This window comes from Patagioenas fasciata, chromosome 12, assembly GCF_037038585.1.
Source record: "Patagioenas fasciata isolate bPatFas1 chromosome 12, bPatFas1.hap1, whole genome shotgun sequence".
Lineage (NCBI taxonomy): Eukaryota > Metazoa > Chordata > Aves > Columbiformes > Columbidae > Patagioenas > Patagioenas fasciata.
Window position 1 is genome coordinate 24,648,233 of NC_092531.1, and position 27,761 is coordinate 24,675,993.

Consider the following 27,761-nt stretch of genomic DNA (forward strand, 5'->3'; position numbering starts at 1 on the left):
AACTATGGCTGGATTTCAGTGGAACACACCGTACTTCAGCTACCATTTCAATTGGGAACATTTAATATTTATCTTAATTTACATTAACATGCATAGGCAACTTTTTCCTGCTCTTTCAGAGTCAACTATGTAAATGCAATGATAAAACTGTACATTAAACACCAGTAGTAATGTCAGCTTTCCAAACTGCTACTGTATTATATTCCCTACCATCCATTCTTGTCATTACTTCTAGTTTAGTTTATTACCATTTATATAATACAAATAAAACTAATTCTAATGTCATACAAAACAGAGCAGAGCCTCTGTGGAAATCCAGGTCTGCATATCCAGACAGTAATTTCAATGGTGAATACCACTCAAGTATTTTTCCATGTAGAAATAAACTTGTTTAAGGACAGCCACATATGGTTCCACACCTACTGTCCCTCAAAAAGGTTCAGATGTAACCAGCTATCATAATGAGGTGATTTCTCCCTGCCCTAACTGCTCCCCTGCCTCCTTCCCCATCCACTAATTGCCAGCTCTCAAAATGAAACTGAACCAGGGAAGTCAATTTAGTTTCTTCCAACTCATCAATATCAAATTTTTCAGACCCACGGGGCCCTCAGTTACTCAGAGCTGCTGCTTCAGCCTCGAATGACACAATTAAAACCCCATTGTCTTCAAAGTCACTAAAGGCTTGGACTGAGAAGCTTTACAGGTGATCCTGGAAAGGCAAAGCAGCTTCCAACAACTGCCCTGCGAGTCTGATTTATTATAAATTATATTTAGTATATTATTTAGTATATATTTTATATATATATATTTATCCTATTTATATATATTTATGTATTTTATATATTACTTAGTATATTATAAATTATATTTAGTTATATTTATTACTGGCCTACCGTACATGCCCAGTATGTCCTGGCATAACGACAACTATACATAACAGTCTCCCCCTGCCCATCCCTCCAAAGCAGGGGAGTAAGAAATACACCTATAGCCGGGGAGACTTGTTGAGCAGAAATCTGCTATTTGCACATGTTTTCAGTGCTTTTTACCCTGTGTTGGCAGAACAGCGCACTGACTGACACAGCTAACACAATCTTCAGGTTTTGCATTTCAAGGGGCACGTGAGCCAGCCATCAATACTGGCAGGAGTTCAGTTCATCCTGTTAAACTCCAAAGGCCAGAGGTACCTGGTATGCTTGCAAGAACAGTGCTTTTCTCCATTTTTAAATAAATGTGTCAGTCTTTCGGAACATCCAGAGGCCCAGGAGATAACATTTGGGTTGGTTGTGTACCCATTGCTCAGTTGGTTACAGCCAGCTGATAAATGGGTGGGGAGAAAGAGCCCAGTGTGAGCCTTCTTGACTAATACTCTTTATTGGAGCGAAGGTTCACTGCTTCTCCTGCATAATGGGCCTACGTAAAGAGAAAAACAAATCCTGACTCCTTTGAAAAAACATTTTTCTTTAATCTCCCTTAGATCAGGCAATTTCCAGATGATTGTTTCTTCACCGCCTGAATTTCTAGATGGATTTCTGCTGGGTATTCTATAAGCTTACTTGCTTTTAATAGGTCATACATAATATTTAGTATGAAGGCTGCATACATATAGAGACATTATGCTACTAAGGTATACTACAGCTCTATCTTCAAATGTTTCGGTATAATCAAGTACTTCATCACTCTCCCAGCTTCTCGGTGGCACATTCCCACAACAACTTGGGGGTTATTTTCACCTCCCTTGCATGACATCTGTTCCCTCCTCACAGGTGCCCTTTCTGAATTATATGTTGTCTGAAGTGTTCAATCAGTCTTAAAATCCCATTCTTGTTTTAGATAGTATTCAGAATTATTTCCTTCAGGAGGGTCATTCTTCAGTGAGCTTGCCTTTACATTTGCCCCTTGCATTTTAAGCGTGTAGGATGAAATAGCCAAGCATACAGAAAGTGCGTAAAGTTTTGAACTTGTCCCGTGATAGATCTTTTTCAGGGTGAGGGATGCTCACTCATATCTGGAAGAGATTATCCCTTAAAAACGCAAAACAATTAGCACACGTTGAGCTAGACCACATACTACTTCATGAACTGAAGTTTTTAGATAAAGGTAACAAGATCTGCACCACAATTCTGTAAAGCTTTTGTAACATCCAATAATTTTTTCTTGCCAATATACAAGAAATGGGAACCCTTACTCAAATAAACAGTTACTTACAGGCACAATTATTTAAAGGTTCAGGACATAACGAATACAACACAGCAGACTTGGTGCAATTTTATTTAAATGTTCTAGCAACGTAGAAGTCTTTTTGTTTTGATTATACCCACTGTCTTCTTGCAGGTAGCTTGCACCCAACCAACCCACCCATCCAACCCACCAAACCCAACCCCGCCACCAACTCAACCCAACCCCACCACCAACCCAACCCCCAACCCAACCTCACCACCAACCCAACCCCACCACCAACCCAAGCCAACCCCCAACCCAATCCCACCCCACCCCCACCACCAACCCAACCCAACCCCACCACCACCACCACCCCAACCCCACCCCACCACCAACCCAACCCAACCCCACCACCCGACAACCAGCACCACAAAACAGATAAAATATTTGGTTTTAGTCAAACGGGAAAGATGACAAATGAAACACAAGAATGTGTAACTGATCCGAGGTTTGAGCTAAGACTCTAATTAAAGAAGAGACTGAAATGGAAATTTTCAGGAGAATCTCATAGGTATCCGAAATTAAGCTATGCTGAAATGGTAAAAGTTTTCCAGAAAGTCATAGCCCTAGAAAAAAGTCTAGTAAGGATGGAAACTATTTCATCGTTCAAAATTCAGTAAGGAATCCACAACTCTATAGAAAAGGATACTTTTACACAGGTAGCAATCTTGAGAAGTACCAACCAAGCATCTTGTTTCAGATAATTCCTCTTTAGTGCATATTTGCCTACTACTTTTATTCCTCTGAAAACACTGTTCCATATTTATAAGGTAGTATTTGCTCTATTTTTCCAGTTTTAACATCAAGGATGGCACATCAACATATGAACCTTTTTATTTATTGAACATGATACCTATTGGAAACGGTAATATATTATTTTAAATACTGTATATAGAAAACTGCTTTGTCAGTCACAGCAATTGAACAAATGCTCTTTAAGTCTTAACTTCTTCATTAATGGGCGGAAATGACTAAAAAACAGTTCAGGAAAAAAACCGCTCCACTGGTTGTACAGTGCTTTCAGATATTGGAGGGACTAATCTGGTCACTACTCTAGAAAAACAATGCCTGTAATTGACAGCCAGACAATATTTTATCTAACATCCTACATTAGGACAAATGGACAGCAGTCTCAGGAAGAAAAACTAAGCATAGTCCAAACAAATTCATAATACGAGAAGTTATTGCAAGTGATGAGAAAACAGAAGATGTGGTTATTCGAGATGCAAAGAAAGGAGGATGAAGAGGACCGTGCGGGTACCACTGGCAGAGGCTGGTTACACCGTCTGGAGCGATGCTGCCCCACAGGTGGGCACGGGAACCAGCAACCACCGTCCTCAGCAAGGACCAGCTTAACTGAGCCGCTGCGTCCCACTGAGCAGCAGAGAGCAGAGCTGCTGGCAGCAAATAAAGCTGAACTGAATTAAGGAGCTGATGAAACAAATGAAAGGAAATCAATTTTTTTCCCTCAACAAAATAAAAAAAAATAGTGGTATGTTCCCTGTGCATAAGCCACGGTTTATAGTTTTGCCAACTGCTTTGAGTAGAGAAAAAGAATCTGCGACGACTGAAAAAGGGACAAAGAAGGAAAAAGGGAAATTTGAGATACCACAGTACAAAAAAAAAAAAAGTCGAGTCAATGCAGACATTCATGTTTAAAATCCCGGTACAGTGACATTTTGAAAACTTAACTGTTATTCAGAATTCTATTATTTTAGTTTGCAAGGGTCAACAGCAGTAATTCAGGCAGCACAGTTCCCTTCTCATTAACGCTCCGCAGTACGGCACGCTCTCCGTGTCACGAAATAAGAGAGAACCGGTGTCACCTCTCGGTGCTTTAATTACCACAGCAGCCACATCCAACCCACAGCAGCCACATCCAACCCACAGCAGCCACATCCAACCCACAGCAGCCACATCCAACCCACAGCAGCCACATCCAACCCACTGCAGCCACATCCAACCCACTGCAGCCACATCCAACCCACTGCAGCCACATCCAACCCGCACTGCAGCCACATCCAACCCGCACTGCAGCCACATCCAACCCGCACTGCAGCCACATCCAACCCGCACAGCAGCCACATCCAACCCGCAGCAGCCACATCCAACCCGCAGCAGCCACATCCAACCCGCAGCAGCCACATCCAACCCACTGCAGCCACATCCAACCCGCACAGCAGCCACATCCAACCCGCACAGCAGCCACATCCAACCCGCACAGCAGCCACATCCAACCCGCACAGCAGCCACATCCAACCCGCACAGCAGCCACATCCAACCCGCAGCAGCCACATCCAACCCACTGCAGCCACATCCAACCCACTGCAGCCACATCCAACCCACTGCAGCCACATCCAACCCACTGCAGCCACATCCAACCCGCACTGCAGCCACATCCAACCCGCACTGCAGCCACATCCAACCCGCACAGCAGCCACATCCAACCCGCACAGCAGCCACATCCAACCCGCACAGCAGCCACATCCAACCCACACAGCAGCCACATCCAACCCACACAGCAGCCACATCCAACCCACACAGCAGCCACATCCAACCCACACAGCAGCCACATCCAACCCACACAGCAGCCACATCTAACCCACAGCAGCCACATCTAACCCACTGCAGCCACATCTAACCCGCACAGCAGCCACATCTAACCCGCACAGCAGCCACATCTAACCCGCACAGCAGCCACATCCAACCCGCACAGCAGCCACATCCAACCCACACAGCAGCCACATCCAACCCACACAGCAGCCACATCCAACCCACACAGCAGCCACATCTAACCCACACAGCAGCCACATCTAACCCACACTGCAGCCACATCTAACCCACACTGCAGCCACATCCAACCCACACTGCAGCCACATCCAACCCACACTGCAGCCACATCCAACCCACAGCAGCCACATCCAACCCACAGCAGCCACATCCAACCCACAGCAGCCACATCCAACCCATACAGCAGCCCTCAGCTGCTACATCCCCATTGAATTAGGTACAAACTAGACTCCAGGACACCTCCCATAACAATTCATGCCAGCCAAATAGGATCAAAAGTTTCCAATGTAATCACTCTTTTTGAGTCTAACCGCTTAAAATAAAAGGAGAACGGTCAAAATCTGTTTAAAAGGCAAGAAGAAAACAAACAAACAAAACCAGAAAAACCCCACACCAAGCAAGCACAGCTGATTTCATTTTTACTTTACCCCACAGCTGCCAAGTAAATTTAATATGTCTTTGTTTTATAAAGAATCCTAAAAACAGTCCAAAAGCAATTTTATATAGCCAAAAGGAACTAAATAAATATACCTTCACTATAAAACACAACTAATTCTTGGGTCTCATAGAAGTGGCTCATATTTAACATTGCTTTTTTTTGGGGGGGTGTGTGTTAACATGCAACACATCCCCAGATTGGAAGGGCTCTAACTAAATTACCAAGTCTTTCTCAACATCCAAAACGTTCCCCAGTTGCCCGTTTCATACGTATCCGTGCAATGACTTCCAGCTTCTGCACCATGGTGCCTCCTCTGCTGCTCCAGAACGTCTCTTTCCTCTTGTTCTTCAGGTCTGTTTCTGTGAAGCTCTATTTTCTGCAGGCTGTGCTCCTCACCACGGCTCCCTCTACAAGAGCGATGCCGGGTTTGCCAGCGCACCAGCCCAGCTCAGCCACAACATCTGCTTTCTCCACTGTTTTGTGTTGCTGTGGGCATTCCTGGCAGGGGAGAACTGACCAGCTTCACATCTTTTTCTATAAATGTTTTTGCCTTTCAGCTCTGACATCTTTTTAGCTAAAATACTTTAATTCTCTGCCCTGGCTGGATGCTATGCTTGTAATCCTAGGCTTCTTCACGCTATTTTTGTCTTTTTTTTTCTTTTGAAACCTTTTCTTTCTCTTTTGTAACCTTTTCCTCCTCTTTTATCTGTGCATCTAATGATTCCTTCAGAGGATATATGCAAAATACAAGTTGGTTTTCCTTGTGTCAACCTTTGTTGCTTTCCACCCCTTTCCTATCAACAAGACGTAAGTGTTTCTTCACTCTTCATACTCTATCCTTCATTTGCTCCAGGACCTTTTCCTCCTCAGTCTCGCTGCCATCCTCATACCGTTTTCCCCAATAGGTCACATCTGTCCTGCTCTGTTGTCTCCCAGCTCTTCCTGGAAGTATAACACAATTCCTAGCAGAAAGCTTCGTATCAATCAATATTCCAACCTCCTGTTTCACTCTCAGACCTGGCTTAAAAGCACTGATCATACACTGTTCAATATCCTCCCCTCCCTTGGCCCTGTTTTCTCCCTATTCTCTCTCATTCTCTTCAGGATGCTCTTCACAAGAACCTTACGGTTCAACCTTTGGATCTCTTTCTTCCAGATCTCATCTCTGAATGGTTACCTCTGCCCTTGGGGGTGAGGTTACCATACCTGCCCCAATCAATCACAAATACACTACCCTGCTCCAGATCCCTCCAACCAAGCAGACGGCTCTCATGTTTTGCTGAAGTACCATCAGGGTGTAGTTACTCAGTAGTTAAAATGGAAGTTTATTCTATGTGTTAGTAAATAACAGGTAATAAAACCAGGTAGAATTACACAGGCAACTGTATTTCGTACTTGCATATAAATAAAATCACTCTAATAGTATCTGCTTATCTCTGGTAGTTATAAAGTACCTCTCACTGTTACGTCTTAGCTTCAGACAGCAATTAAGTCTTCTGCGTGCAACTAAGCCAGCCCTAATTAAAGTCAATGGGAGCTTTTCCACATACTTAATGGCTGTTGGTTGAGGCCCAAAAGTAATTGTATAAAAAGCATAGTACGTCACTTAACGATAAATTGACTCTGCCTTTGAAAGAAATATTGGAAATGCATTGCAAGCTTCTAGTTCCAGAACCATTTGCTGGAGCCAGAGGCCCAAATGCCTGCTCAGGTCTTCTGATAAATAGTGAAGCGATTATGCACAAAAGACCTGATCCTGCTCTTGCTGAAGGTGATGCTGGAGCTCCAACGTCCATCTGTCAGACACCACATTTAGCATACAGAGAGCACTGAGCAATATTGACTTTATCACATATTACTACACATTAAATGCACATTTTTTCCACAGTAGCAGATCTCAAAACCTCTATAAAGTTCCTGCCAACCACAACGGCCAAGCATCCACATAAGCAGTTTTTAGGATCCAGCTTGTCTTAAAATGAGTGTTACATCTGCCCCTTAGGTCAAATCCAATGAAGAGGCCAGTATCCCACCTGAGTGCTGGTCAAACAGAACCGAAAGGACAAACTAGGTTCAAAACCAAAATTTCATCCACATTAACATTTCCCATATAAAGTTGATCACTTCCACATCTACTCAACAGCAGCTGATGTTTCCATCTTCATCCCTGGCATGATCTCAGTCACATCCATTCTACTGTAAGAGTTCCTGGCTGCTACCAACTTGCTTCTCAATTGCTCAATAACTAAAGCCAAGAGAACATCAAATAGTTTATATAATCATTCCACTTAGACCTTCCCAGATTTAAGGATTTTAACATTCTCATGGCTTTTTTGATTTAAGAGAGGTACTACTACTCATCCGACAAGAGCTTAAAGTCAGAAGGACCACCAGCTATTTAAATCTGACCTTCGTTTAATTCAATTATGAGTCCAATAACCAAAGTAGCTACTTTCCGATTAAACTAGGTCTTATTCTGAGTAACACAATGACTCTTCATCTGTGATCTACAAGGCCCTGACAAGTGATCATTAGGTAGCATATAAAGTCTAGCATTTCCTTTTTAATTATAACATCCTTTCAGTATTTTCAATTACAAGTTTGAAGGAAAGGGTCACCCCTAAGAATTAAAAAGTATTGACAGCAGCATACTCACTTTAGAAGCTTGGGAACTTACTCAAACATGTGCTTCCAAATCAACAACATCACAACATAAAAAACTCACTGCATCTTTCAATATCTCGTTTCAATAGATAGTTGGATCCACTATAAAAAAAAGCAAAAAAAACCCCAACAAAACACAGAAAAAACCCCACCACATAGTCCTCTTTCAGATGTGACCATTTTTTGTCCTTTTTCATTGAATTAAGGTACTCTTCCTGACTACAGAGCTAGACATCTAATCAAGTTATATCCTAACAAACTTTCGATAAAATGCACTGGCTTGGCTCATCAAATCTCTCACTGCAGGTATTTTCCCCACTTCTCAAATACATCTATCGTTCTTCCCTGTACCATTCAACATTATCCAACATTTTTGAAAACTAAAGAATGGATATACACACAGTAACTGCTTGCTGCTATACAGTACAGAACCCCCATTAAAAACTGAGGGGGGGATTTTTGTGTGTGTGTTTTGTTTGCTTTGTTTTGTTTTTCTTTTGTTGTGATGTGCTTCGTTTAAACAACAAAAAAGCACAAAGAACAGAAGCTAGTCGTTATTCCATACCCAACCCATCAAATATAGCAACCCAGAGAAGCACTGTGAAGGCTCAACAAGGGACGAGCTGAACTTTGCACTGGGAACTTCAAACGTAATTTCTCACAGGAAGAAAAAAGTACACAAAGCTGTGCCAAATAGAATACTTTGTTGAGATGGATGAGGTGGGTCTGTGCTCTTTGACGGTGGCCCTGGAGCTGGTTCACACTGGAGGAGGTTTGGCCACAAGCCTGTTGGGAGCAGCTCCTGGCCACAAGAGCCCCTGCACGCCCGGTCGCAAGGAGGCGTTCGCTGGTTCCCAGTGGTCTAGGGAGTCTTACATTTTAAACTAACAGCCAAACAATTAAGAATAGTTAACATCTCTCTAAAGGTTATGCTAGGCACTCTCCAAATGTCTGTTCCCTAGGGCAGGCTACAAATGGAGCTTCCAGCAAGTTAACTGGCTATTAGTTCAGTTAAAAATAGCACTAAAAAACAGAAAGAGAGAAATTCCATTAAGTGTAGACACCATGCGTCCGCTACCGAATCTCACGCAGCCTGAGTCTCTCTGCAGCGAGGTCACGAGGCTGGCACATAGATCCCCCTTGCTCCTAAGCAGTGCTTGTTTACAGTGCCGCATAAAATAATTGAGTAACATTTTTTAAAGGCACAGCAAAAGGCAGAGAGAAATGTGTGCGGTCTCTTTCTAACCTATGCATCCCAGAGCGGAGTTCTTGACCCAGAGCATCGCCTCAGTCACCTCCCCACACAAATCTTGCGTCAATCTAGTGAGGACGGTAAAACAGACACGTACTCACACAGCAACCCTGCCCACACGTGGATCTTCCATTCTAGCACTTCAGTCCTAGGGCTGCTTCCCCCTCTTAAGATCCACTTGCTAAAAAGCGCACGTACTGTGCGCAGAGATTGAAAGGCACCACATAAAACAACGCAAGATTATGCAGACGGCTTGAAAAAAAGGTATCATCTTTGTCTCTTGGTTCTGAATGAATGTTATTCATGTGACATTTTGGACCAGATTGTCGGGATAACTTTAGTTTAATGCCTAATTAGCAAACTTTGGCAGGAATAACACGGCGATGTATTAGACAAAGCGTCACATCACAGGCGCGCTGGGTTTCTCCTGACACTTCTCTTGCACTCGCGGTCTCTTTCTGGGCTGGCAGAGCAGGCAGGTTGCTTACGCTACACAAACTCATTATGTTAAGAAACAACAAACAAAATGTGAAAGCAATAAATATTTACAGCAGAAAACATAAAACCTAGAAGGCGTAGTCTGTGGAATAATCAATCCTCTTGGACCCAGATTAATTTCATCGATGATAAGCTGCTCCATCGTCCTATCTAGTGCTCCAAATATCCTAAGCCTGAACTGGTCAATGTGCTTCCTTGCTCCAAGTGACCCTCCCGACAGGCTTTCTCAGCTCGGTGGATCAGCTTCAGAGTTGAGGACAACAGCTACCACTGTTTCATCTGACACTTCTCTTTTGCTCTAAAACCAGCAAGTGAGCAAATTATATTAGTTGCTTTGGCATCCATAGAAAAATAAGGACACCTACATCATGCATATAGATAATACTCCCCTTACAGTTTAAGCTAGAATCAAACCGCTTCATTAATTTCAAAAAAGTTTGCTATACATGGTTATGTCCTCGACTATTTATTTTTATTTTCTGTTTATTGGAAGCAAGCAATGAAACTGGTTTCTGGAAGAGTATTTCATCAGTTACCATACCTGTTTGATCAGAGAAGAAATTAGTGCTTTTACCATTTCCAGTCTTATGTTTTTCCAGGACAAATTGCTGTGGCAGGACCTAAAGACCAGCAATATAGCTACTTGACACAGTCTAAGGAGGAAAAGTTTAAACATAATGTCAACAGACAAAGGATCGTACTCAGGGTCATCTACCTAACGCTGTTCTCCCCGAGGTGAAAGCCTATATGAATTCATTCAGGGCCACTCTATTGTATATGCAGGGAAGTAGCTATCAAACACAGAATGCAAAGGAGTTACTCCCTGCACAAGGTCTGACGGATCATATCTAATAACTAGAGGTTTAATTTCAAGATTTCAGAAATTCTCATTTAAAAGTACCTGAAGCAAAGTCCGAACAGGAATGACAGAAGTAATTGGTGTACCAATTTGGCTACCGTGTCCTATTGCTGATAGGAAGCACAATACATCTTGTATTTAACATTAGGACAACAAGCACAAGCCACCCCAATAACACAGCAGTACAATAGCCAGTAGGGAGAGGGTGAGCATTAACTCTGAATGTCCTCATTGCTGTCGGCCACTTCCACAGCCAGTCTTGATGTATTTTCTAACGTCCTTGACATTAAAAGGAAGCTTTAAAGGAAGAGGTTTGGAAGTTATTTGTTTAAGAGACTGAAATGATGATCCTCTTATAATTTCTCTTTTTTTTTTTCTTGCCTTCCTTCACTTTAGAGCTTTCTGCACAGAATTCTTCCTGTATCTCTTTAAAAAGCGCATCTCCTCCCATTATCACCTTCTCTTTTCTTCCTCGGTTGTAACCTCTTATCATTTGCTTATGTCTCCTTTGCTCCCCTATATCTCATTTCTCCCCTTAAAATAATCCTTCTGGTTCTCTATTTTCTTTTCCGATCATATCAAATTTATTGATGTCTACCAAGTATATAGGCAACCCCGTCTATCAGATATTTCAGTACTGGCGTGGCAGGGGAGCTCAAGGGAAGAATTCCCGTTCATTTGTAAAATTGCAATAAGCAGCAATAAGGAAAAGCTGTACTAGACTTTTTCCCCTGCAAGAAAATAGCAACATGGATCCCAATTAAGCAGAGTTTTTAACTCATTTAGGACCTTGGTTCAGTTAAAGCAGGTCAGAAAAGGACAACAAAAAGTTTGGGAAATGGTTATAGGTGCCTGTATCTACCTCTGTTCTTTCATTGCAAATCCAGTCCCAGCAATTTATTAGCTCTTTTGATTTTAGGCAAGATCCACCTTTTCTCGCCTCCTGTTCAATGAGAGAATTTCTCTACAAATACTTTTCTTTAAAAAATGACGTATCAACATACCACAGCAGCACCTCTCAAGTATATGTATATGTATGTATATATTTGAGTGACTCCTTCAGTGTTATACTGGCATATTTTAAAACATGCAAGAGGAGTTTGATCAAGAGGAGAACAAAAGCTGTAACACTTCAGTAGTTTTATTTGTTTCCCCATTGCACATCAGAAATCAGCAGGATGGTATGCTTTTCTTAATTTTTAATTATTTACTTTGATTTCTTAAATGTTTTCAATATGGGGAGTGATCAATATGGGGAGCGATCAATATGGGGAGTGATCAATATGGGGAGTTCTGCAAGCAAAACATCCACCACAGAATACATTTTTTTCTGATCTAAATATATAGTGTTCCCAGGCTGCATGACTTCTTATAGGCAACCATATATATATACATGCACTGTGATAGTTTGAATACTGCACATCTTCTGTACCTGTAATAAAGAGTTGCATATTTCCATTTTGATTGCCTGGAATGAAAATGGAAATGCATAAGGAATTAATGGGTTTATTCAGTCATAGTCATAAGTTCGGTCCTTTTCAAAGGCTTGTTCTGCTTGTGCAGCCGTGCCGTTAAATTATCTTTCATTATTAATATAGCTCCTATTAGTAGCTCTGCTTAGCAAAATATCTCTTTTAATTTGCACCTAATGTGAAAAATTGACAAATGTTTTGGCAATATTAACCAGTTCATTTTGTCCCTTGAACCTAACAATTTGCTTCCATAATGGAGCCCATAGATTATGCACACGATGACCGACAGTGGGAGCATGAGGAAAACTGACAAATAGGGGAGAGCCAGGAGATAAAGCTACTTCTTGATTAAAAATATATATGTTTCTATTCTAATAATTTAACATACTCCGCAATCTCTAGAAAGCACAGAAGAAAATGTATCGGAGAACTCTAGCAATTGTTAAACCAGCAAGGCTGGATCATCATCAGCTCCAAACTCAGCATTGCCTCTGGGTATTGGCTTTTTTTCCCCCTAGAAACTATTTTTCTCCCTTTCTAGCACCCCGGAGATTCGGCATGAAAAATGACCCAATTGAAGTAAGTTTTGCCATTCTCCTTAAAGGTAAGATGTCAACTTTGATTTTTTTTATTCTATGCTATTCCGTAGCGTAGAATTTATTTAGCAAACACAGCCAAAGTGATTTATGGCATGTGAAGTGTTTTTTCAACGAAGACCTAAAGTTTGCCGAAATTCACACTGCTGAACATTTCCTTAGAACAGGACACATTTGGTCGTAGATTTCCGATAATAGTTGGATGTTTCCAAGTCACAATTTCACGCACTACCCTGCTTTCTGCTCGACTGGCTTTATTGGCTCATTTTAGAGCTAACACCAAGCTTCGAAACTACAGACCACAACGGACATGTCAGCGCTGTTGTATCTGTTTACACCAATAACGACTCTGATGCGCTGTTTTCAGGCATTACCTACATGTTTACTGTATAAATTCCTCCTACGGGAGGACGTGAAGCGTGCAATAGTCCAGACGCTAAGCAGAGCTTTGCGCAGATAACCACTGGCCCTCTAATGCACCTATAACCTCTTTACATTCAGCTCCCTTCCTCTATAAACATGTTTCCTTACCAGTTTGTACTGAACATCATCTCAAGCAGGGGGGTTAGAAACGTGTTATACTGCACTTGCTTTCAAGCAATAGGAAAAGTGTTGAAAGGCACCTATTGATTGCATGCAAACCGTATGACTACAATTGCCATGTTTTAGTCTAGGATCTAAGTTCATTTTATTAGTTCTTTAGTAGATTGGTAAGTATTATGAAAGAGTGAAAAAAATATTCAAGATGTGTGAAAATCGTTGCATTTCTAAGCAGCCCGTGGTGTCACCTGTTGGTCATTGAATTTTGAGCCTCAGTTACCAAAGTGCATCTGTTACAGACCATATAAGCCATTTCTGCAGTGAGTCAAGCAGTCATGAGAAAGGTCAGTTCTGTGCACTTAGAAGAACAGAATATTTATTCCCCTATTTCAAATACGCCTCCTTTTTCTCTTAGCATCCATTCGTGCCATATGGAAGAAGCATGACTTTATTCCGTGCTAAAAATAAGGCCTTCATCCTTTTCTCCATGAGATTGGTACTACCTATACGTACGTGTGCAAAATAAAACACAGTTGATGCTCATGATTTGGGAGATTCGTACTCAAAGGATGAAAGAACTTTTGTATGTCCCCTACTCCAATAAATATTGCAATGACAAAATCAAAAGAAAGCCTCTAGCAGGTTATTCGCAATTATTATTGACTTTTTTATTGTTCGTACATACACATATACTTAGTATAAAGAAAGTGCTGAATAGCTGTATGTGTCAAAATATGAAGATCAAACAGTTAATAATTTTACATTTAGAGTAGGAGCACTATATAGTATCTTGCACCATAAACTCAGTTTTAGAAAGGGTAGCATCATGTCAGAGGAAGAATTATTTCTCACATCTCTCAGGTAGTGTGCCAAGGTATCCACTCCATACTTCAAAAACATCACAACACTACAAGATAGATTGTGTAGGATGCTCATACCCACGTATTTGTAAAAATCCTCAGGAATTTATTTCTCTTCCTTTTTTTTTAATGCTTCAAAACCTCTCACCACTCAAGCACTTAATAACGTGCGATTTCCCTGTAAGTTCCTTCAGCATCTGTAAGATCATCAAGTGTCAGGTAAATGAATTAGAGCTTGCTGAAGAAAAGCAAATAGGCAGCACTGCAAGCTATGGCTAATTACATTCAATAAATTTCAGCACTTTATGTTTTTTCTCCCTGAAAGAAATATCTGATTTGGAAAGTGGAGAACAACTTTAATAGCCCTCAACCAGTTTAAAGGATTAATTTGACATGTGTCAGTATAAATGCTACAATAGCCCCTTTTTTGGTAATTATTTTGAACACACAGCAGCTACAGAAAAGTACTTTTGGTTTACTGAAATGTGGGGTTTAAGGTTCACATAAAACTGATTGGGCTGCTTACCCTCCCAAAGAGTTTCTGCAGCCACAGATTTGGTTGGCTTTAATCAGATCTCACGTAGAGCTCATAATGAAATTTGCCACTTATCTGGTTTCCCTCATCCTGAAAGACAAAGTATTTTAAGTTTTACAAGCATTGATTCTGTTACTTATGCAGCTCAGAGAGGATTTGAAAGGTCTAAACGGCACCCAAGGAGCAGGACCAACTGATGTTACGTTCTTGTTCTGGGAAGAGCAAAACGGGAAGGAAAAAACAAAACAAAACTCAAAAATACCGCACCGGTGAACTGAGTCAATGGGGAGAAGCGTGCAGATTTTGAGGTTCACCAGTTTTCATCATTTAACCAGTTCTCTGGTTTACTATCAGACCCTCAGTAAATGGGCTACTGGATCTTGTCCTGCTCAAGAATCCCAGACACTGGTTACCAGGGCAGAAAGAGATGAAGGCAGTGACAGAAGGAATGGCCCTGCCTCTGTAGAACACACGGTCAATTGTAACACAAGCCAGTATAGCAAATTAATAAGCTCAAACACAGGGCAAAGCACTCCAGAAGGAACAACATGGACCACTCTTCGGGTGCAGCTGGACAATACAAGCAAGCTTTACGAACTAGCTCTCATCAATAGGGTTATTCAGCCCTCCCCTGGCATGACCTCTGCAGTTAAGTCAGTTGAGTGATAGGAACATTTAGAATATATATATATATATATATAAATAGTCTTTCTTTTTCATACTTTTAGGTCATTGAAGTAGCTCATAATGGGTTTATGAGCAGAAGGAAGCAGAGAAGCCAGACTGGGAAAATTCCTATGGACATCACACCAGTTTCCTTGCAGCTGCCGTAGTGCACCCAGGTGGACGTGCCAGGGACGCCCCCAAGGTCTTGGAGGCAGGAATCAAGAATTAGGTCCCTCCTTCTGCACTGGAGATAAGCGCTTTGTGCCCTGGCTAAACTCAGAAGGAAGACGGAACGAGGAAGATCTGAAAGGCAGAACTTCTACAGATGGGTTTTAAACCCATTTTTTAAGGAAGGTTCAGTGCCGTTTGCTAGAACTATTTCCTGCATAGTCTTGCTTACACATTAGCTTCGATCTGAACTGCAAACATGCACGGAATGTATTAGTACGTAGAGAAATGGAATAAACATTGAGACTACAATAATGCAATTACATGACTCAACACTAGAAAACATGGAGGCAATCCAGGGATGGACAATGAAAATCATCAGAGACATGAAGGAGAGCTTTAAAGACCAGGAATATCCAGTTCCGTAAGAGAGGAACACACGAGATCCAACATAGCAAGCTACGCAGAACAATAAATTGCCCAGAGAAACCAAGTGAGGCATTTCTCCCACAGTACAGATGCGATACAACAAAACTGGAAGGCAAAAATGCAAAATTGAGGGAAGTCAGCAGTTTTACGCAGTGCGTTACTAACTTGGGGACTTCAGTACAGGAAAAACTTGCAGCTTAGAGCTTAGAAGGACTCAGAGAGGATTAGTTATTCAAATAAATATATAAATAATATGACAGTATTGGCTGTCTAGCTGAGCTTAAATAAATACATCACAGGATGATATATAAATCCTTACACTTCAGCCAGCTGTTTACTGACAATGGTAAGGAATGCATTTTGTTCTATTTTAATTATTTTTTGATTAGCCATGCACTAGGAGACATTGCAAATTTTTAGCCATTTGTTTGCCATCAGCTTTAATATGAAAATTTCTATCTTACATTCTTCACGCTTCCAAGAACCACAGGCTACTTTGACTTTATGTGATTTTTAAATCATGTTTATGAAATGCTGGAGCCCTGGAGTACAAAAGCAGGACAAGAAATAACTGAATTCATAGGGTTGCACACAGCTTGTGACACATTATCAAGCCAGGTCCACAAGGGGACCCCCTTCCACAGGCTCTGCCTCCCACCAAACACAGAGAACTCAGGCCTAAAGCAAATAGGAAATGTTCAGTGCTAAGAGGCAAAACGTCAGAAACAACACCATATGGAAGAAACAAAGGGCTTTGTCTGGTTTTTATATTAATGTGCAAATAACCAGTTAAATGAAATATTCCAAACAGCTCTAGAGTACCGATCACACCCCACAATACAGATGACAAGGAAAAGATCCCAATAGAAAAGACTCTTCCCCAAGTCTGATGAGATATTACCCCATACGAAAACGAACATATATCAGAAGAATACATTCTTGCCTGTTTGTTAATTGTGAAATCTCATAATACAGCCTGCTTTTCCCATGTCAGTTTTGCGGTCTTCGCTTCCAGCCCATGAAAGCTCTGTGTGTCATTGCTCTCCAGTTTATCGCGTTGCAGAGAGCAACCAAAACACGGTGGGATGTGCACGCATTTTCCCCCCCTTACCGAAAGAAGATCAAGATAAAAAAACAAGACTAATTTTTGCACAGAAATGGTCATAACTAACGCTTACAGTGGTTATTCCCATCTGTCCGCATGCCAGTGCAGGATTAGCTTTTACTCAAAAAGGTGAAAAATAATGAACCTATGTGGATTTCCTTCGTGACAAAGTATAATTGTAAAATCATTACAGCCAAGGGAAAGAGGTAATTCACTAATATTTCTTTAGAGGTAACACCTTGTGTGCCCTGAAAAAATAAGTTTTCTTAGTAAAATTTTAATAAGCTCTTGGGCTTTCTCTGAAATATTTAAGAATAGCTGGTAAGGAAACAATCGGAAGAGAGCAGATGTTACAATCTATGAATATCTACACGTCCATATTTTAAAATAAAACATCTTGTACTAGTTGTGCTTGCATATTAGACACACACACACAAAAAAAGAAGAAACAAGAAGTCTGCTCCCACTTTCGTTCGCCCCTCCTGTACTTTGCAATAACACACTGTTTAACTAGATGTTCCATACTGGAAAGCATCAAGTGCTATTAAATAAATCGTTCATGTAATTTGTTTTTCCATCTCTCTACAAAAAAAAAAAAAAATCTGGCACATCCTGCATTAAGGTTTTCACCACTCCAGCTGTTTTTAAAGCACAAATTACTTCTGCCTTTGCTTAGAATAAATTACGCAGAGCATGTAAAGGAAAAGTTACTTGGACTACTGACAAAGTTGTGCATGGGCTCTGAAGTTTTGAGAGCTCTGGTAGCTATGACCGTGCCATCCACCACACTTCATAGGAATGACGTAAATACAGTTTCCCTTACCGGCAACCAGCGATGACAAACTCCTGTTAAAATCCCCTGTAAATTGAAGAGCAACTCCCTGCAGATTTTATTTATTTATTTAAATTACCATTTCATAATAGCAACGAGACGCCCCAGGTAATGAATTCATAAAAGATTACTGTACCAGTCAGGTAGTTAAAGTACACATGCTTCAGCTCATTCCCAGCAATACCTCCAGCATCAGGAGTATATTTCAAACAGATTAATGCCTGTTGTGCCTTATTGTTTAACTATACATCGACTACAGAGATTGTAAATACATAATATAATACTGGAATACTCAAAGTTCTTTTTGATCACAGAGCTCAATGGGTAACTACTACTTCCAGAACACTGTTATTTAGAATTTATTGAATATATTTAAATATCTACATTATCTGGCTACCAAATGCCTCAAAATAGAAATGCTGCCGTTACTTCTACACTAACAGCGTGTCCAGGGCTCAGTCTGAGGTGGCAGACGGGTTTCTTATCCCTCATCTGCTGCAAGAGAGAACTTGAATCCATGTTCTCCCAGTCCCTGCGTTTTGTCTGTGATAAAAGCTGAAGGACCAGGGCAGGTTAGGGGGGGATCGGAGCAGGTTAGGGGGGGACCGGAGCAGGTTAGGGGGGGACCGGAGCAGGTTAGGGGGGGACCGGAGCAGGTTAGGGGGGGATCGGAGCAGGTTAGGGGGGGATCGGAGCAGGTATGGGGGGGATCGGAGCAGGTATGGGGGGGATCGGAGCAGGTTACTCTTATAACGCCCCTCTTTTCTCCACAACGGCAGCAGTCACATGGAAACAGTGTTTTTCTACTCCAACTGCTGGCAATCTCTGCCAATCCAGCGATGCAAGTTTGACACCATAGCTTACGAGCAGCACCTTCAGCAGTTCGATGTACACCAAGTTCAACATGAGTGAATACCTAGAGCTTTGTAACTGAGCACTTAAAGGATAAAGACCCCACCTTACTTGTTATACAACTGCAAATTTGCATAGACATCGTACTACAAAATTTTTAGCACAATTTAAACCCATACAAAAGGAAATTTAGCTTAATTCTCATTTATCACTAACTTCCTCTACTGAACTACCCCAGGTGATTTCTCAAACCCATACAAACATACCTATACAACTGTTTAAATCATCTTTACCTCATCTACTTCACTTTACAACAGAGCATTAAGGAGCAATGCAGGTACCTAAACACAGGCACCTAGTGCTACTTTATATTGGATGCCTGAGGCCATCCCACATGGCTTTCAACTGCTGCTAAAGAAGGCATTAAGTCATCTGTCACACCCGCTGGCCCTGACAGATGTCTTAGGTACCCAAAGCATCTAAAATGGCATGAGATGTCTATGTTTAGGCTTCCAAATCTTCTCCTTGCTGCCTAGAGAAAGTGCAAACGAGGAGGAGAATCGGTGTCCTGGAGTCTGTCATTTGTCTCAAACACAAGCACCACAGAAACAGCAGAAGCATGAAATCTTTACGTTGTCTCACTAATGTATGTTTCCACTCCGTTCCCAGCAGATCAATCTGTGGCAAAGTATACAGTTCTGTTGCGCATCATTATAAGCAAAACCTACTGCAATGGGGAAAGCTGGTAAAGGGGTTTTTTAATGAGGGTACATAGCATCTCACTTCTGAAAAGTCCAACTGGATTTACAAGAGACAAAAGGATGGAACGCCCCCCTTCAACCACAGCTCAAGAGGAGTCAGTCTCTTGCTCATTCCGCTTGCAATTTATCTGTGGCACAGCATGGGAAAAAAACCCACAACCTAATAATAATAATAATAATAATAATAATCATAATCATAATAATAATAAATGTATATGTATTTCTTTCCTCTGCATTTCTTAAATATTGGTGCTCTCTGCAATACATCACCATGCAGTTCTAGCTGGACAACCCATAAAGAATAATAAAAACCAAGGTCGTGCCAAAAAGTCTGAAAACGCACTGTCCTAAATGCGCTTTCATCTCAGTCAGACGAGTTGTATCACCCTTCTTATTTGGCCAATTAGCTCATGATATTGTCATAAATAATCGTGTTGCCATATATAGAGACTTCAGGCACATGAAGGGGCTTTTTATAACAGACTATTCGTTCTGCCTAGGTTCCTAATTTCAAACTTACTTTGCGGCGAGGTTAATATTTAGACTTCAACAGTCTTCTAAGTGTTGTCCCAAACTAAGCCCAACAACGTGGCAACGAATTGTCTGGACATAAATCAGGAAGAGCGAGCGGTTAAGAAATCCCAACTGCACAGGTTTTTCTTTGAACACGTGGGGTAAAGAGGAAATTTTTAGCCATATGCAGGAAAGCCCACTTTAAATGGAAATTGTGCAAGAGCCTCTTAGGCCACCGTCTCCTGGTTCCCTTCTCCATTCCCTGCCCCAGAACACCGGTCTGTTCACTTGTAGTGGAGTTCACTACCACACAATCTCATCCCTCCTATTCCTTTGATCTCTAGATCAAGGGATTTCCATGTCATTTTCTAAGCCAGTCTTAAGCTATTATTAAAACAAACAAACCGACCAATCCGAACAAACACACACACACACACAAACCCGAAACAAACTAAGCCACCAAGAAAAAGTCTTTTTGTAAATCTCCATTTAACCATAGCTCCCATGGCTTTATCTTAAAACTATGCCTCTTTCCCATTTCCTTCTGTAGTCATATATTATAGCATTTTGCCATAAATGTTCTTAACAATACCTTTAGACAAAATTAAAGCTATCATGGTTTTATACCAGTCATAGCAAACACCCAAAGGAATTCTGTAGAAAGGAAAGTATTTTTAAATGACAACAGCAGTCATTGCTTACCCCAGACACCTTCTCGGTCAGATGGGTTTTCTCCAAGACAGTACAATAAATTGTACTCCAAATTGTTTATGAACAATTGACGTTAATCCACAAAGTCTGGCAAGCAGTTAATTAAGCCCTATAATGAAACACTGAACAATAACTCATTCAGTCCCTGAATCCCCATAAGTAACCGTACAGCTCCATTTTCCTTTTTTGGTTTTACAGTTATTTCCAAGCATAAAAATATTTTGTATAGTATCAATACCCCATTAAGAACTTGGCATATATAGTTACTACTACAAATAGCCAGTAAAGCAAGTAGTTTATTTCAAAGAAACCAGCTCAGCTCTATGGCTACTACCAGTTTCCACACCGTGGAAGGAAACGGTCACAGAGCCTCTTTAGGTGTGAAGTTTCGACATTTCAAATGCAGGAAGAGAAGAATCAGTACTGTGTATGGGAAAGGAAAACAAGTAGAATTGGCTTTCATAACAAAACTTGAGTGGCTATCGACCGGCTAGGAAGGGATATCCACCCACTACATTGCTATGTTATACCACTCTCCTTTACAAAGCAGATAAGGAAAACGAAGTTCTCCATATCCACATCACATCATGAAATCTGTAGGTTAAAAGAATATCCAGAAAAACAAAACAACCCTAAGACTTCAAAATGCCTCTGAGCGGTTTCCCTAATTATTGTCTACAATAATTAAACTGTTCTGCTCTGAAGATGGAGTGAAAACGCACTTTTCCCTTTAGACCACCTGCTTGAACTTAACTAAGCTGATTATTGTTATTGTGTTCATGCTGCAGCAGCACCTCAGATGAAAGATGCATATAATCCTTTAAGGCCGATAATCTGTCTAATAGTCATTTCATGGCTTATTTGAAACCAGCTGATGTTAGCACAACAAATGGGATCTCCTGAGTGCTCTCTGCATAAACAAAACCGAAGAAGCCTTCAAACTAATTTAGGATTTCTTTTTTCTTTGGACCTGTTCCTTTACCCATGAGTACGTGTCCTATACACACATAACTCCGACACACTGCAGCTCTTTTTAAGTTGCTTATGAATAGCAAAAAACCACCCAGAACTAGAGAAAATTGTAGAAGATCCTCAGTGTGAGGTTCACTAATGCGGCTCTGAGTGTGAACACTCACACACACACACACACACACACACACACACACACACACACACACAGACACACACAGACACACACAGACACACACAGACACACACAGACACACACAGACACACACAGACAGAGTTTCTGATGGGGTTTCAAGTGACGGTGTTACAAATGTTTCGGTGGTCACAATACTGATTTACGTAGCCAGGGCCTGGGATCAAGATGGTCCAATGACTTTCTTCTGCTTATTTTAGCCACATGCAACTCCATCATCTAAACTGATAAACTCAAAAATAGAAGATATCAAGCTCTGGTTCCTTTTACTACATGTGTGATATTACTATTAAAGCTTTGCTTTTATTACCTTCTCCCTCCCCCACAAAGTTCCAGAAATCTTCAGCAAAATGCCTTTTCACTACCTATTTCCACTTTCCATAAATCTTTCACTTTTTACAACACTATTACTCTCAGAAAATAATAAAAGCGCCTAACTTTTTCTAAACTTTAAACCGAGGGGGTTTTGTTGGGATGTTTTCGGCATTTGCTTTTTCTTTTGGTTGTTCGGGTGTGGAGGTGGTTTGGCTTGGTTTGGTTTTGGTTTTCCCCTCTCTCTGAAGAATTGGTGTTTGTCACTGAAGAGCAGTTCAGACGTTCAGCCCACCAGCACTGCTGCAATCATGATGTTGCTAAAGTTCATACATTTAAACGGACAAGAAATCCTGGTTTAAACGACCTCTGCCTTCCAACAGCACCTGTGGAAATGCGGTGGAGTTTCCTCGACCTGGGGCAGACCCCAGAGCCTCCAGCTTGGGAAGAGGATGGAGCACCCCAAATCAAAATGCCCTTTAAGGACAGAGCCCCAAAACATCCAAAGCTTTCGACATAGGCAGCGCAACACTGCCTTGAGAGAACTGCTAACATAAGCTCATCTCCATCCTCTTATGGTTCCCAAATTAAAACCATCACTTGAAACATCAGAAGGAAACTTGAAAGTACCAAGGGAAGATTAAGAAGGGACAGAGATGCCTAACAACCAACTGATACGATTTTGCAAGTTTTCCATATAGGTTTTCACCTTTTTTTTTGCACATCTTTCACCAACAGAGGCTTAAAAGATACGCTGACACTGCTCTGATCACACACATTCACTAAACAGCACTACATGGCCAGAGTTTAACAGTGTAAATACAAACGGAGCTCAGAGCTCTCGACAGAAGCAAAGGTACCACTGCACCTTCACCAGCCGTGTTTCCCCGGATCTGTGAGAACGACCTCCAACACATGCAAATCAACCATCATCCCATTCTGGAGATCAGTATTCATTGGCATGAATAATTCATAGCAAAAGACACAGGGATTTGGCAAATCTTATTTCCGCGTACTGATTTCAATTCCCCACTAGCCACCGAGTTCACATACAAAGATGCTGGTTAGTAAGTAACCAGTATCACCAGCATTGCAAATTTCTGTAGCTTTCTGGAATAATTCAAGGTAAGAAACAGCTCATCAGCTTTACCATTACACTCTTTGTAGGGGTAATAAATTCAGGAAAGGCACACCTATCTATACGTCAGTTTCCAATTCTCACAACACTGACTTGGTATCAGAACATTAATATTTTGCTGTGAATAACATGTGTAACTTCAGTATTGGTTATCGGGTTTTTGTTAGTTTGTGTTTGGTTTTCAAGAGGACAATTTTAAATGGGAAAACTGTGATGAATTACAAACCAGACAGGCAAAGTAAGAAAACGAAGTGAATCATTACAGATTTTACACTTCTTTATTAAACTTTTTTTTCTTTTATTTCAGGGGAAGTAAAATTCCCAACAGCTGTTTTATGTGACACAGAAAGCTGCTTTTAAACAGCCTAATTTTCCTGCCTAGTCAACCCTTCGAGCTTTCAGACGGACTCTCCCTAGCACCAAAACCCTCAGACTGATGATAATGAAGTGACAGTAGACGAATTGGTAGTAACAGCAACCCGAGTTGTGCATTTTCAACCAGGATGCTGTAAAGAAGGCTTCGTTTTAAAGCAAAGTGATGTGCATAATTCAACAGCTACGCCATTCCACGCACATATAATTAACAAGTCTTCAGCTCATTAGCAGGCTGTATAAAATACATATAATATGCTGTGCAAAAAGTGATTGAGAATAAAAACCTTCTCATGCATCAAAATAAGTGATTTAAATTGTTTGGAAAGAGTGGTATCGGTAACATTTAAGGATATGATGCCCAAACTCATGGCTCCATCTCCTTCAGACTGACACTTCACCCTCCTGCTTTTCAACAGATATCTCGCCATGCTAATTCTAGCATAATATGTTTGATCAGCGATTGCTGTGATTCTGCTAAAACCCTGAGAGGGGAATAGGACCAAGAGGCTACAAATGGTGCATCAGACAGCTCTGTGCGGGCACTAATTCCCCGAGGGAAGGATGTACACATCTCACATTGCGTGCCTATTTCAGTGTCGATGGAGTAAGGGTATTTTTGAGGGTCACGCATTAGCATCATCTGTTTGTCTATCTATTAATTAGCAGGCTGGACAATTTCAGTGTTCCTCCTTCAGGCACACGATAAAAGGCAGTAAATTATTCCACCTGATGACGCCAGCGCTTATATGAGACCTTAAAACTATTGAAGTCTGTCTCAAGGGACAAAACAGTTACTCCTAAGCTGTAGTGACACCTCCTGGCAACAGACCGAGAAGGTCTTTTCCCAAGTAAGAGAATTTTTTTCTCCACACAGTTCTTGTGGGTTTCAGCCAAAAGGCAACAATCCTGGGGCTCCCTCCAGCCCGGCTTCGACCGCAAACTGCCCGGAATACCAAGCAGAACCTTCTGCTTTACAAGCACTACTGACATCGTAGAAATTGAGGGGCTAAGATACCGGAATATCAGCCTCTAAGATCTCCAGGTTTATTGTGCAAGACATCGGCCTTTCTTGAGCAGCAGGGAAAACAGCTGCAAAAGCTAATCAACCAGCAGCTTAATTCACACCATGAATTCGCACCACTTCTCTGTGAAACCCGCTCTGTTTGATAAGAGTTGATATCTTTACCCTCCACAGATTCCTGACAAGTATTGTAGGCTTGACTTTGGTAATAAGAATAAAAGTTAGCATAGAAGAAACAATAGCTTAAAACTAGCTATAACCCAAATGTAATGAGACATTGGAAAAACATTTTTCCCCGCTTTGGTGTAATTAACAAAGTCACTGTAACTTGTAAATCCTGTAGAAAGCCAAAAATGACAATTTTTTACAGGCATTCTAAAAGACATTAAATATCACAGTAGTAGAAATGAAACAAGTTCTTTTTTGGTCCTCATAGCAATTTTGAACAGCGGACTTAGGGGCAGAGAGAGACCCACAAAGTAGAGCAAGCATCCCACATTCAACAGTCCTGCAGAGCTGACAACTCAAATACTTGAAGTGAAAGCCGGACAGCAAGTGCGTTTGAAAGCTTTAAGTTTAGCTTGCTGAAAAAGAAACCAAAAAAAACCCAAAAACCCCCCACCAAAACCAAATACATGTTCAATGTCTTGCACAGCAATTTGTAGAGGTTGTTTCCCCGATGGTACAACCACTATCCAGAATTTTAAAGGGTTTGATTGCTCTCATTATAACATTTCTGCTATGTCTTTTGTGCTGCCTTTATACGGTACCGTTTTCTTTATCCTCACATAAGAATAGAAAGTTGAATTTTTGCCTGTTTTCTTTTGTGCCTTTCTCTTCCCCCCCCCCTTCCAACTCTTCAGAGAGGTAATTATGACATTTTAAGTACTTTGCATATGCTGAAGGCAATCAAGAAAATTCATTTGACAAACTGGATTACAGACTCTGCCAGAAAGCAAAGCGCTAACAATGCTTTCAGCAATTTCTCAAGGAGTGTGTCTGTTAGCGCTCACCGCGCACTGAAATAATGCCCAGGTACGAAAAGCTCTGCCTCTGCCGTTCAAATAAAACAAAAAGTCTCCTGAAAACTGTGCATTTCCTCTCACTGCACACAAAATTAAATCTTAAAACTTTTAAATTTTTTAACAATTGAAAGCCCAACGAGGTCAGTTCCCATTTGGCAATTAATTGCCATCTTCAGAAACTCCATATTCACAGATAATGAGCTGAACCATATACGTGAACACTTCCATAGGGTGGAATGTTTACAGAACAGCGCTACTTCTCAGATTGCTGTGCTTTAAGATTTAACTGCATCTTATCTTCACTCCATCTCATTTTCAAGCAGATAAATACCTACACACATACCGATCTCTTTTGCTCTCTGCATCTATCCATCGATATATATCTATATCTCTTCCAATGGTGAGCAATGCAGTCAAGCTGGATTGCTACCGAAGCTTCCAGTGCCAGCGTTATCACATATTTTATCATTCTCACCCATACACTTGTAGACATGTTAGTTGTATACCCACAGATGTAATTGCTTTTCAGCGTATAGCTTCATCCTCCAAGACACTTAAAGGGATACTGTGTATGGAAGTATTCTGCGGGAACTCTTGAACTCCTCCTAGTAGTAAAGCACTCTGCCTGTGGTAATTCACATGGCTTTTCTTACTGAACTGGCTTCCCTTCCAGTGCAGTGCAGCACAGGCACAGCCCAGCAGGTCTGAGGATCCACACACGGACAAATATTCCAGACTGCCCACAATGTGCCACAGGTAGGTGGGAGCTGTGTGCCCACCTAAGGCTGCGGCGAAGTTTGATTGCAGATGTATTGTTAGCCCCTTCTCTTCCCCTTCCCACTAAGCACAGGTGATGGGGAGGGAAAGGAGGACAGAGAGAAGAGAGTTGGAAAAAATTAAAAATGTTTTACTAATGCTGCTAATAAAATAGAGAAAATAATACAAAATATTCAAAACTGATCTTGAAAATCCCGGCAACTGCAGAGCCAGCACCCAAAGTCCTGGAGCGGACTCTGCAGCCAACCGGAGCTGGATTCAGTCTGTCACTGGGCCTCAGCTCACAGGGACGACTCACACGGTCCTCTCCTAATGTCAGCCATGAGGAAAAAGGGGTGAGATCCTTGTGATCTTCCACTTATATATGAAGTATTCACGTGAAAGGGATGATATACTCAGTTGGTCACTTTTTGGTCACCTGTTTCTCGTTGCCCCTCTCACGAGATGCGCATCCATTCTTGTCATGACATTGCTATGTCTACCAAAACGTGTATCTGGCTTCTCAGGAAAATGCAGCTAATATGAAGCTTTAGCTGACAGGCAAATTCACTAAAAGAGAAACTTGTTTTTAACAAAACCGGGACAGGCTGCCCAACATTCCCTACTACAGGATGCCATTACAAGCACAGCCAGGTATGGGTTTGTGCAAATGTCTTTATGCTGACATTTTACACAGGGGGAAGAAAAAGCCTTTTTCTGATCCTTTTTCAGTAAATGCTTCATCACACTTTCTCTGGTTGTTATATCTCGTTTGCTAGAAGAAAATGGGAATGCTTTAACATGGACAAGCCATGTTTTCCTGAGAAAACCTGAAGGCCTTCCTGCATTGGTGGAAAGACTTGACATTGGGTTGAAACAATAACATTTCTAACATGTTCTAATGACAGAGAGAAATTATTTGCCTGGAAGAAGAGAAGCTTGTCTACTTTAGAAGTGTGTGAAATTCTCTGTAGGGTTTTAGAGCTTAACAGCTGTGTTTACTGGAAATTCAGCGTGTGTTCAATGTATTTTATCTTACGTGTTCAGGGACATGGCAAAACTCTCTCCACATATATATTTGGTGGAGCCAGCACAACTTTGGCTACCTAAGCAATGCAAAGGTAGAGCTTCTCTCCTCACAACTTCAAGCGATTCGGAGAAAAAGTGGGTTTTTGATAGTTTTCAAATGGGAAAAAGAGTTGATTTACTA

The 27,761-nt window shown here is 41.2% G+C and overlaps 1 protein-coding gene across 2 annotated transcripts in view; it reads right to left on the reverse strand.

The window, feature by feature from the left end:
• The window catches only part of SEMA6D (semaphorin 6D), a 247,615-nt gene that overhangs the window by 173,174 nt on the left and 46,680 nt on the right, over positions 1 to 27,761 (reverse strand). The gene's annotated exons all lie outside the window — the stretch shown is intronic.